Below are 14,000 nucleotides of genomic sequence, written 5' to 3' on the forward strand. Positions count from 1 at the left end.
GTGTTCTAGCGAGCGAAGACATTTCATGCCTTAGACCGTGCTGCCTCTGTGATGGACTCTAGAAACTCTAGAAGCTGCAAAGTATATAATAGTTTCTGTTATTAAATTATTGCTCTTATTATTATTATTATTATTATTATTATTATTATTATTTCACTGTTAGGGTATATGAAAAATAAAAATAAGTAATGTGCTGTATGGTTGGTATTAGGATTGTCTTCCTTATTTGGACATAGCCACTGAAGGGACTGAATTATATTGTAAGCCACTTCCGTCATGCGGGCCATATTTTGATAGTTTTAAACATTAGAGCATTTTGCTATAGAAACATATGCAGTGGGATCAGTTAAAACTAACGCGTGCTTTGACAGTTTTGAATCTTTGAACATTTTACGATAGACGCGCGTGTATGGGAGCAATTGCAGTTCATGTGTACTCTAAGTACCGCCTTTGAATTATGAACTGTTTGTTGGTATTTCATCGTTAACAAAATTAACTCATTAGCAACGCACACAAAGTTACTTCTGGGTGGCGTTTATCTAGGAAAGGTTTACCAGAAGCCGAAAAAATTGAAGGTATTCAGCTTTAACTTTGAGTTTTAAACTGTTTTATAATTATAATGCAAGAATATCATTCTACAACTAATGATGAGTAAACAGATAAATTGTAGTCTATGTTTTAATCCCATTGAGGCTGCTGATTCATTTTTAGCCGATCTGTGACACGTGTTTCTCTTACATTAAACGTCTTTTGAGAGCAAATTAATCGTGACGAAATAGAGATTTCCTGTTTTATCTCTAAGGTTCAACTGCTCTCTGATTGTGATGGAATTATATATATATATATGCACATTTGAACATTATGCTTCTGAATGACGAGCACAGAAGCAATATATATATATATATATGAATCTCTTTGAATGAATTACACCCATGCTGGGTCTCATTAAGTATATATCCGACATTTGTATGAATGGGGGTTCCAGAACAGGGTGCTGAAGAGAATATTTGGATGAGAAACGGGTGAAGTGACAGGAGGTTGGAGAAAATTACATAATGAGGACCTTCATTACTTTTACTCTTCGCCAAGTACAATTAGAATGATCAAGTCAAGGAGTAATATTATATTGTAGACTCCTGTTGCACATTTCAGTTATTGCTAATTAGTTCTACAGTCTTAATGCAACAAGTTATTAAACTTATTAAAAGCTAGTCACTTCCTTGAAGTTGGGAAGAAGGCGAGGAACGTGACGCAGTAAGAGGGAATACAAACATGCACACTAGGGGGAACCATACGTCAGCAGCTAAGCATCAGCGCAGAAAGGCAGCAATGCCCTCACCCACAACTTTTAACACCTGATGATGACCATATTAGTTCAAACATGTCGTGAAATCTTTTATAAAGTGACTAGCTATTAATAAGTTTTAAAACATTGTTGCACATACGACTGTAGAACTAATTGGCACAAAGTCAAGGAAGATGAGATGGGCAAGGTATGTAACATGAACGGGGATAAGCAGAATGAATTTAGAGTATTAATGGGGAGGCCAGAAGGAAATGTACCACTAGGAAGTCCAAGACGTAGATGGTGGATAATTTTAAAATGGATCTTAGAGAGAGATGGGATGGATTGGATTGGATTGGTCTGGCTCAGGATATACACCAGTGGAGGGTTCTTGTGAACACGGTAATGAACCTTCGGGTTCCATAAAATGCTGGGAAGTTCATAAGTAGAACCGCAACTGGCAGCTTCTCAAAAAGTTCACAGCCCCGTAAAGTTAGTTAAGAGGGAGGAAATGCCTGAAGGATGGAGAAAACTACGTAATCAGGAGCATCACTAGATTTGTTCTTCACCTCTTGTTATTAAAGGTCAAGCTATGCCTATGCTTAGTTAATTAAGCACTACATCATGAAGACGTATGGGGGAGGAGGAATAGCTCCACCATTCATGACCTCGGCTCTGAATGGAAGTGAGTGGTCAGCTTTGCGTCCCGGCCGGTTTACCCCCGGAGAATGATTCCATCATCCATTGGGCCCCAGAGGCGGTCCGAAAAAGAGAAAAATATCTTGCCTTGCCGGGAATCGAACCCCGGCCGTCCAGCGAGTAGCCCGTCGGTATACTGAGTGACCTATCCCAGCTTCTGACCTAGTAATGTTAATTATGATCAAATGAAGGAATAGGCTATGGGCAGTGCATGTAGCACGCGTATGATAGAAGATAAATGTATATTAGTCGGGAAACTAAGAGCATGAGACCGTTTTGGGAGATCTAGATACAGACAACTGTATACTATTAAAACGAATCATAAAATTACGGCGTGACAGTGTGCATGGATTCATATGGTTCGGGGTGGCGGTTCAGTGGCGAGTTCTTTTGAACGCAGCAATAAACAGGGAAGATAATGACTTGTTCAGCATCCATGCATTTTACACCATTTACTTTTAATTTCCATTTTAATGTATTGTCCAACCTGCACCTCAGTTTTCTTATTGATCTCGCTCGAGGCTTACCAACCAAAATTTTGTATACTGTCTCCATTTCTCACATGCATGACAAATGTCCCGCCCATTACATTCTTTTTGATTCGAAGAGTAATTTTCTCCAGCCTCCGGTTATGTGACATGTGCAGATGTTTCCCCACCACCCCACTTCTCAAACATCTTCAATCCATATACTTTCCTTACTTTGAGAAACCAAGTTTTACACCCATAGAAAACAAAGCGTAAAATTGTAGTACAGTGACGTTTGAAGAAAAGCAGTGGAAATACCTGAATTCCACAGAGCCGTGGACATGTATTTTTTTATTGCTTACAACATGACGTCATTCTTGCGTGATTAGAAATGCTTGTTGCGTCAGTTAAGAGCGGTATTAATATTAACCTACGTTTCCGTGCTCGTGTAACATTTCGAAGTAATATCAGTAATAAATATGGGGCTCTATAACCACGTGATGCAAGTTGTAAAGGGAACAGAGGGTTTGTAGTGCTTGTTTAATTAAATCTTAAGAGCATGCAAGACAAAGGCTGAGGTATATCACTATCTAATCAGACCACTACGATATTTGTCTCCTATTATCATAGTCGTTAATCCTGAACACTATTTGCATTACCTCATCTGTATTCATAACGACTTGGAATTGCAGAAGGTAAATACCATTCATTAGGCAGTCTATAGGGACTGGTGATAGGAGAAGCAGTGTAACTGAGGACTTCTGTTGCGACCGTGCATGAAAATACATACAAATTCCTGGAAACAGTTTATTTCCACTGTATGCTACTTTCCTCGTGTCTTCTTTACATCTCATTTCTTTAATTTTTTTTTTATCAGGATGGTCGGTAAGGAAACCTGGGTTATCTGTGTTGCGTTATTACAGCAGTAGACATGCAAGAATTCCGGAGACTCAGATATGAAATAGAATCAATCTCAGGCTTTACTGAATACGAGGAGGACGCTCCAGACCCCGTTAAGAGTTGGGTATATACAGAGTGACCGGATGAAAGGTATCGAAAATAAAATAATCATATCTCGGAAAGTGCTTATTATACACATTTATGGGTTACGCCACTATAAAAGTTTCTCTGAGTATATAACTTTTTCTATAAATTTCAATGTAGGCTCCCTTGGTGGCACGACAAATATCCAGACGATCCAGCATGTTTGGTGTTACAATAGCCACAGCGTCCCTTATGTGGGCTTTCAGGTGTTGGAGGTCATTGATCTTAACCTGGTAGACAATGTTCTTCACGTAACCCCCACAAGAAAAAATCAGTGGGGTTAAATCTGGCGACCTAGGAGGCCAAGCGATTGGTCCACTTCTGCCAATTCATATCCCAGCCATCTCTCTGTCCGAGTGATTCCTAACATGGTGGCAGAAATATGGCGGCGCATGCGCGTAAGCCGGGCATGGAAAAAAAAACTTAAGGTTTTCATTTCCGAGATATTATACATTTTTTATTTTTAATACCTTTCATCCGGACATTCTGTATTTTTGGTGTGTCATTCAAGGACGCTTTCAGTATTGCAGACTGTATGGCCTCGACAGATACAATGCTAGGTGAAAGAGTTTAGAAGGAAGCGGTCGTGGCCTATATGAGGTACTGTCCCGCCATTTGTCTAGAACTGTGCCGAGAGGTTATGTCAGGCGTGCCTCCAGGGTCTGAAGAGAAGAATGGTTACTTACTAACTTACTCATGGAGCTGAGCCCTTCTGGAGGAGCTGCCAATTCTGCAGCTACTCAAGAATTTCCCAGCATTTTATGGAACCCGAAGGTTCATTACCGTGTTCACAAGAGCCCTCCACTGGTCCCTATCCTGAGCGAGAGCAATCTAATCAATACCATCCCATCGTAACTCTCTAAGATTCACTTTAATATTGTCCACCCACCTATGCCTTGGTCTTTCCAGTGGTCTCTTTCCTTCTGGCTTTCCCACCACTATCCTATACACATTCCTCGTCTCCGCCATTCGTGCTACATGCCCTTCCCACCTCATCCTCCTTGACTTGATCATTCTAATTATACTTGGAGAAGAGTACAAGCTATGAAGCTCCTCATTATGCAGTTTTCTCCAGCCTCCTGTCGCTTCCTCTCGCTTCGGTCCAAATATTCTCCTCAACACCCTGTTCTCGAACACCCTCAGGAGAAGAATGGTTATATAGAATAAAATATGGCAACTAATTGTTATTTGTTTTATACACACACACATACACACACGTTTAAATCTTTGCTGAGGGTGTATAGTTATATAAAAGTTTGAAAGCCGCTGAATATGAATAAACTTCTTTTTTAATATTTATTTAATCATCTTTCTGTTCTGCAATAATTTTATGACTTCACACAATAAATGGCATTGTTTAAAAATAGGTGAACTTTTATTATAAATCTTAGTTGTGTATGACACGCGGTAGCGTAGTTGGTTGAGATACTATGCTACAAGCTGGAAAGTTCCGAGTTCGATTCAAGATGAGATCATTGGATTTTTTTTTCAATTGACCTGATCCTTCCAGCCGCACTATGGCCCTGGGATCGATTCAGCCTCTAACAGAAATGAGTACCTTGAAGCTTCCTGGGGGTAAATGGCGGCAGGCGTGTAAAGCTGACAATCTCACCGCCATATGTGAGCCGATTTCCTATAAAATATGGGAGCCTCGACGTCTCACAAACCTATGGGCATCCACGGCCTGTTACAGGGATAGCTTTACCTTTAGCTTACCTATTCTAATTCAAGTGCGAATTTAAAAAGATTTGGATACCCGAGCTGCGCTGCGGTTACCAAAAGGCTGTGAACCGCTGACCTAGAGGGACTGAGGAAAACACCACTCAGTATAGTCGGTGTACCAGTCCAGATTCGAACCGAGCTTCTCCCGAAAGCATGTCTTTATCGTTACATCAACAGCAATCTCTTCGGAGATTTGGGTATCATTTTGTGCTCGAAATATGTAGAAAATAAAGATTGTCTGTGGAGATTACTACATATAATCCGTTAGAGGACCGACGTTTCTGCATATTGTGAGTGAAAGAGTAAGCAGTATGAAAACAGGCGACAAGAGGAGCTCTGAAACGTCATTTGTGGACTAATAAAAGGAGAGATCAAAGCCTTCCACACTGCATGACGTGGGAGAAGAGTCAGGCTCTGCCAGTGCTACAGGTGGGCTACATGACAAGGAAGGCCACGTCAGTCAATGCCAAAGGGTTAATAGTTTCTTGTCTCGCCATTTATAAAGAACGCAGTCCTGTCAGTATCTACCCAGCTCGTCTGCTGTGCCCCTCATCTGGAAAGCAGTGAGAATTCTGAGCTGCTGTCTTCACTTTGTTACGGATCTTACCCCATTTGACGGTAACGGTACTCCTGGGTCATAACAGTGTCTAATCCAGGTGAAAGCTGGAAGGAGCCTGCTGCTTCCATCTTCAGTATAGGGAACTTTCGTGTGGATTTACCCCCCTACCGGGGATCATTATGTGAGTTTTGAGGTTCTCACTTTGAAGATTTCTGTGGAAGGTTATTCTGTCCTGGTGATCTGAAAGCTGGTTCTCAGAAACTTTGCAAAATTTTTAACAGACATCAAAGTGTAAAATCTTAAAAAAAAAAGTAATATTATTTTCAAGCATGGGAACTTCAAATGTTACTCACCTGGTATGGAAAAAGTACATATTTAATCAGATGTGACTAAATAAATACACGCTTTATATATATACTCTGACGGAGTGACGTAGTCGTTGTAAGGACTAGCTACGGGCTGGACGACCGAAGGGTCGAGTTCGAGTCACTGTAGTGTCAAGAATTTTCTCTTCTTCATGTCGTCCAAGCCGGCCCTGCGGTTCACCCAAATTTCTTTCCAATGAGTATCGGAGGCTCTTTCCCCGGGGGTAAAGCGGCCAGGGTGTGCAGCTCATCACCTCCAGCTAGTGCCGAGGGCAAGAAAAATCCACTCCCCCATACACCTTCATGGCGTAATGCTTAATTAGTTAAGCACAGGAACACTTTACCCTACACTGTGACGAAACAAGATGCATGCAGTTGAGTTACCCAGTCGATTTATTGTCAGTTTTCCTCGAACTTGTTTTGGTCACATTTTGAAACATTTTTACCAATTTATTACGATATCCTCCAGCCTAGCTACGACAGTTTACCCGTTACATTCAGTCATCGTGAGTGAAGTACAGGGAAGTGTTTCTTCCGTGTGAGTCCTTGTAAGGATTCAGATGCTGCAGTGTGCTCTTTAACCTTTCGAACTCCGTTGACGTGTTAATGACTATTAATGTAGACAAGTTTTCTGTGTTCTCGTATTTATTTGCTTTTTTTGTTTATATATCTGTTTCTTCCTCTTTTCTGCCTCTAAACCCCTGTGTGTGGGTCTTACCCTCCTCCATAGGCTCTGGAGGTTTCGTAACAGTTGATTTTTCTGTGGTGGGTTCGTTAGCCCCACGTCCAACCCCTAGCATGCAGGACCACCTCATGACTACACTTAACAAATCACTATCACACAAAGACTAGTGTTCTCAGTCACGGTCTTTACTACGCAGCTTGGTAACGTCTTCCAACAGTGGACTTCCTTTGCTCCCCGTCTCACGTCCTCGCAGGCTGGCGGCCATCTCACACCGAACTCCTACTCCACTAATTGCCATCTCAAGGTTCTCTCGTAATGGTACTTGGCCCTCGTTATATAAGCCTCGGCACGGACCACACATAAAGCACCGCTTCCAGCAGCTTTTTTGTTGGATGACGTCGCTATCCGCGCGGACCGCACAGAAAACGCTGTTTCTGTGTTGTGTGTGCAATCATTGCGTTGTTTACAGCGTCGTAACCTAGTAACGGCTGCCTCTTCTGATTAAATTATTCCGGCTTTCAGCGAACATGCCACACTATGTTTTACCTGGATGATGATATTAAAGTAATTAGAATAATGTATTACAAAGATACGCAAAGAAACGTGAAGTGCAAAAGAAGTGGAGAGTATCATCTTCTGGGATATAGTGCCATGTAGTCCGTTGAAAGTCAATCGACATTTCGGAGGAACATATCGCCTCCATCATCAGGGTATAAACCAGCGTGAATTGTTTCGTACGCATTTTGAAATTAAATATAAATGGTGGGATAAGTAATTTTAGGGCCGTAATCAGCCCGTAAGCCAATGTTTGGTCAATCCTGTCTGTTATTTTCCCTCTTCACTGCATTGGAGGAATGCTGCGGGCATCTGTGCGTCACAGCGCAGGTTGTGTGCTCCCTCATTATTTCACTGTGCAGACCGAACCGAAGAAATACTGCTGTAATCCACGTTTATGTCTTTGGTATTGAGCCAGAGAGGCAGTACGACATGTTGGATTAACTGAAACGTTTAAATATAATTTATTATGGTTTGCCCTTTTTCTGACACCTGTACTGTTTGTCAGCAAATGGGGTCCTGCCCCGTTGTATAGTATTTTATTTTTAATTACGAATTCGAAATGAATTTAATTACGAAGCAATCCTTGGGTTGATTAATAAGGCTTCACTGTTCAACCTGTCTTCCTTGTTACTCTTTATCTGCCTCTCTTTTTCTATCCCAGGAATCAGTAAATTAAAATAAATTATCATTCTTCACTTTTTCATTTTATCGATGCGTAATACCTCGATGAATTATTAGCCTCTGTCCCTATTGTTTAGGATGCAAAATGTATGAAGAATAGTTTTTTATATTAAAATGTCAGCTATAGCATGCATACAGCGTTTCCTTCCATTTTTTATCGCATATGAATGTTTTTGTTGCGTTGTCTTGTGAAGGACATGCGCACATGCAGAGGCGCGCTGCCCCAACAGCTCATACTGCCGTTTTCCGGTAGTCACAGCTGCAGAATCAGTTAAACTCGGTCTTTGGTTCTGGTGGGTTGCGTATAGATGGCAGTGAGATCTGTGTTGTTTCCTAAAATGAAATAAATCTGACGAGATGTTTTTGTTTTATATTTCGTACGGGCATAAATATTTTCTTTCTCAAATCAGTCGAGTGTGAGATAAGTGAATATTCGTAATTTAAGAATGTGAAGTTCCATTTTCAGTTTAAATATGGAATTTAGTGTGATAAAGAGTACCGGCATATTTACTACTAAACCGTTTTTAGTTTTAAAATAATTTACTTTGTAATTTAAATAATAATATTTGACTTTAGATATACTTCAATCACTCTAGTGACTGGTAACGAACTGGATGTACGGAGTTATATTCCAGGTAGTGCCAAGAATTTTTCTTAACTTCATTTCTTCATATCCTGTTCGGGAGCCCTACCAGACTATTATACATTGGATGCACTGAAATTTTTCCCCGGGGATAAGACGACCGGAGCGTAAATCTTACCATTCTCATTCGCTTAGTGCTGACATTTAGAATCCCCAGAAGTGTATCTGTGCTTCCCTGTGTGTCTTCAAGATGTGGTGCTTAATTAAGCACAGCCACAACATTACAGTTACTGTAAAATAAAATTTGAACAGAATTTATACAATTATTATTAAGAAAAATTTGAAAGACAATTATTTTTGTATGTATTTTGCAAGAAGAGACACAGTTTGAGTTATACAGTAACCTGTCGACTAATTCGAACATGACGTGAGACTGTGAGCGGCAGTGTACAGACGTTGAGATATTTGCATTACACGTTGCTTCAATGGCCCCTAAGAGTTAAGTCTGTTTATAACTGGAATATAATACAGCACCCTGGCCGAGGAAGAGTCGGAGAATATATTGAGGGAGTTTTCTTTGAGGGGGCGCTCTGGTGGAGGACTAGCGATCTCTTCGTCCCCATCCCTTCTATCGGGGATGTCCGCCCCCTCGGAGCGGACCGCCCCCGATGACGAGGTCGGGGACGGAGGGCTGGATGCTTCAAGAGACAAATTGCCCCGCACCCTGAGTACCAGTGTGCTGAGGATCAAACACCGCTCTTCTTTCTGGGAAAAGTTCTGGGAGCAACGAACTAAAAGGGACACGTAAGTCGGAAGCCGCTTCATTTTACTTTGTGCTCCACTGCAGATATCCAGGAACCTTTTGTCTTCTCGCCTGCTGTCAAAAACATAAAAATTAGAATATACAGAACTATAATTTTGCCTGTGGTTCTGTACCGGTGTGAAACTTGGGCTCTGACGTTAAACGTAGACTGAGGGTGTTCGAGAACAGGCTGTTGAGAATATTTGGACCGAAGAGAGATGAAGTGACAGGAGGTTGGAGAAAACTGCGTAATGAGGAGCTTCGTAACTTGTACTCTTCTCCAAGTATAATTAGAATGATCAAGTGAAAGAGGATGTTGTGGGCAGGGCATGTAGCACGAATGGGGAGAAGAGGAATGCATATAGAATATTGGTGGGAAAGCCAGAAGAGACAAATACAAAGACCAGTACGTGGGTGGGTGGACAATATTAGAATGTATCTAGATAGGATGGGATGATATGGATTGGCTTGATCTAGCTCAGGATAGGGACCAGTGGAGTGCTTTTGTGAATACGATAATGAACCTCCGGGTTCCATAGAATGCTGCAAAGTTTTTGAGTAGCTGCACAACTGTCGGCTTCTCAAGAAGGGCTCGACTCCATGAGTGAGTTCTGCTGTAGATGGCGCGGCACTGTGGAATGGCATTTCAGACAATGTTCTTTTATTCTTTTTTAGTCAAAGGAATAAAATTCAATATAAAAGGTACAACGTAGGAATAGAGAAGATTCTTCTAAACATTTGTGAATTTTACAGCCAGTTTCACCAATTCGGGCTTTGAAATTATTCTGAAACGGAGAAACAAATTTAGTTTTGTTATGCTTCATCGTTTACGTAAGCTGTAGCACATGGCATTGTGAAGCTCAACGTCTTTCATCCCCCCACCCCACCCCACCCCACCAACTTAGGTCTTAGGTAACCCAACGTTATCCCTTTGAAGCGTAACTTTACTTTGAGTATTATTTAAAAATGCAGTTCGTGTCTAGAAAATCCAACTAGTTAATATTTATTTTTCGGAGAAATAATCGCTATTTATTGTGATAAGCGAACTACATAAATACATTCTGTGACCAAATGTGATGTTCCTTAATACGAAGGCAAATGGTGCATATAATAACCATTATGCTCTAAAGGGTTATTCGTGTGATTCATATCGGTGACGGAACTCAAATTGTTTCTCTTCATTGCCTGGATGTATAGATTGGAAGCTTGGAACCTGCTATTTGCTGCCTAGGCTCAGTAGCTGATACAGCCTTGTTAAACTAATATCATAATGAGCATCCTGTTGCATTGATATACACTCGCTCGTTCATTTCCATCTCCAGTGCAACGTAAAACTGCTCACAATCTCTCCTTTATTTGAAATTACGTTAAAATCACATCAGTCGCTACGTGTTTCGGTTTTGTTTGGCCTTCTTCAGGCAATTGTTCACTTTTCGGAAGTGTCACCCTGCACTAGATCGTAAGTCGATGTATTCCATGATATATATCGTTGTTTAAATTAAAACGTGTAGTACAAAAGGGCTCTCTCAGTTTCGCGTTATTTTCCTTTTGCTGCGTCCCTGTTTGTGGCCCCCTTCGTATGTGTGCACTCACTAGTTGGGCGCATGTCCCTTGTTAAACTAACCTAAGTGTTCAGATGCAGAACGAGAGACAACAGACGGTGATACTGTTTATGTAATATCTGGTGTTTTACCGTCGGCGAATGTTCGTATTATTCTGGATTACGACACGGGATAATCTGTTAGGTGATTACCAGTGATTCTGAGCAACATACCGCCTCAGTCTCAGGCTGGGACCACACGAGCGCACACAATGCGTCCGTTGTAACGAACGTCGTGACGTCCTTTGTAGAAATAAACAAGAGCGGCGAATGCTACGCTTTCTTCTGGCTCCATTGCAGACAGAAAACTACGCACCGCATTCTGCAACTGTGTGGTGTCCTCAGCAACGTCCGTCATAAAGTACATCCATTGCAACGGACGTACTTCGTGTGCTCGTGTGGCCCCAGCCTCACTGGCTACTTTGAACCTGAAGATGGAAGTAGTGTCTTCCTCCGAACGTTGTTACTCATCGTACTAAATAGTGTGTAACGTGCAGTACTGCGATATTAATGAGGTATTGTTTCGTTATAGGCTATATATAAACGTATATATTGTAACGTATAGACCCATTGCTAGGCAACGGCTGGATAACACATTCCTGCGGAGACGGATTCTGGGTAAACAGCCCATTGCTAGGTGAAGCCTGCAACAATACGTGACTTGAGACTATATAAGCAGAAATCCAGGTTGGCTAGACAGCAGAGAGAACTGAGTAAGTCCTAGGCAGTCGTGGAAGAAGGATTCGACTGAAGATTTATTGTATTACTAGTGATTGTACAAGGAATGATGAGAGAATACAATTACCAATCACCGCGTCTTGTAAGTCACTCATACACGTGAAAAATTATGTTTTAAGTACAGTATATTACGTGCTATAGAGCTATGATATCTTTTACGGTGTATTAGTGTCAAATTAGCTTAGGGTAAGACCGGAAGATACTGCTGTCGCTTCCCGCGCGAGGACGTGGAAACAACATGGGGCAATGCCAGTCACGGAGAAGAGTGCTCGTGAAAACAGACTGTTTCTCAAGGTCTCCCACAGCCGAGCCCATCTCGCTCCGTTTCACTTGCCCCACTCTCGCAGTGGCGTAACAACAAGCTGTCCCGTGCGAAAAGGATTAGGTACTTCTAATCTTAAAAGCGGTAAGACGCTTAGACAGTTTTTCATGTGGAGAATTTTATAGACAGGAAGCATTGATAAGCTTACTGATAGAAGTAGGAGTCGGGACAGGTAAGTCGGTATAGTGACGGGCTATGGGCTCGATTCCCGGTAGGGGCAAGATTTTCTTCCTATACTTCACAGCGTCCAGACCGGGCCTGGGGCCCACACAGTCCCCTGCCCAATGGATATCGGAGGTGATTTGCCTGGGGGCAAACGGCCGGGGCGTGAAACTGACTACTTACCTCAATGTGGTGCCGAGATCAAGAACGGTGGAGCTATACATCCACTCCCCCATATACCTTAAAGGCATAAATTTTTCCCTGTAACAGGCCATGGAGGCCTCTAGGGTTGTGAGACGTCGAGGCTCCCGCATTTTCTAGTCAGTCGGCTCACAGATGGCGATGAGGTTGTCAGCCTTACGCGCCAGAAGCCCTTTAGGCGGCCCGTACACGTACGAATCTGGCTCGGCGAGGAGCCAGGCTCGGATTAATTTCACCACACACGTATGAGCGTGGAAACCCACACACGGACGAGTTTGGCTCATTGGAACCCGAGCCGAGTCAGACTCGCGAGCCAGACTTGTACGTGTATGGGCCCCTTTATTCCCCAGGAAGATTCCTAGTACTCATTTCTGTTATAGGCTGAGTCGAACCCAGGGCCATAATACGGCTGGAAGGATTAGGTAAATTGAAAAATCCAATTACCTTATGGGTAACCGAACCCGCGACCATCCAGCTTGTAGCATAATCCATCAACCAACTATGCTACCCCGTGTCCCGTCTTAAAGGAATATTGCTTAATTAATTAAGCACAGGGACAGCGTTACCTTGATTACTTACCTTTAGTGATGGACGCTGATAGAACTCGAAACATTTCCCAAGTGTACCACTTTCATCGTATATGAATGATATGAAATTTTCTATTCTCTGATACTTTACAAATTACAGGACGGAGCGCCCACTTTCTTTGTTTCTTTTTTTGTCTCACACGTCAAAAGTTCAGATGAATAAACTTCTACGAAATTCGTCACCATCTGCGCGGAGTGTGTTTATTACGTATTATGACAGTAAGTGAACTGCGTACCGGTGTGTAAAATTCGTCCTTGTGGCCTCCGCGTCGCTTCGCGTCATGTCCATCATTTTCACATTCGCACGCGGATGACAGAATGACGCTCTTGTGGCCTCTGTGTTGTCGACAGTAGCCTGTATCATTTTCAGAAAACATTCCCTACAGACAAAGGCAAAGATTACCGTATTTACGCATGTATAGGCCGCGTGCGTGTATAGGCCGCAGCACAATTTTCAGACATAAATTATAGAAAAAATAATTTTCTTGGAATATTATTTCAGGAGTATTACACCCTGTATTACTAATTATGAATATAATTTTTTTTAAATGAAGTGTGATTTCGAATATTTCGAATATAAGCCGTACCCCAGTTTTCCTCTTGAATTTTTGGCAAAAAATGTGCGGCCTATACATGTGTAAATACGATATATTCCAATAGACTCAACCTAACCTCAGTAATTGTTATGTCAGTGCTGTACTTATTACTGTGGCATATTGACCCGTTGCTAAGCGGTTACTCTGTAAACAGCGGCCGTTGCTACGTAACACGCGCAACATACACGGACGTAACAATAGAAAAACTGTATAATGTGTGTCCTTGCCGATATATTATAACCGGGAGGTTTGAAGCTTAGTCAGTGGTTACCTCTTAAAATTGAGCGCATGTATAACAAAGTTTTGAGTTCCATTGGAAATTTTCCAAGGAGCACACCGGTCCG

The 14,000-nt window shown here is 41.9% G+C and overlaps 1 protein-coding gene across 8 annotated transcripts in view; it reads left to right on the forward strand.

Moving 5' to 3' along the window:
• Positions 1–14,000, forward strand: part of LOC111875623 (cAMP-specific 3',5'-cyclic phosphodiesterase) — a 796,526-nt gene that overhangs the window by 535,693 nt on the left and 246,833 nt on the right. The gene's annotated exons all lie outside the window — the stretch shown is intronic.

Source organism: Cryptotermes secundus, unplaced genomic scaffold (genome assembly GCF_002891405.2).
Source record: "Cryptotermes secundus unplaced genomic scaffold, Csec_1.0 scaffold141, whole genome shotgun sequence".
Classification (NCBI taxonomy): domain Eukaryota; kingdom Metazoa; phylum Arthropoda; class Insecta; order Blattodea; family Kalotermitidae; genus Cryptotermes; species Cryptotermes secundus.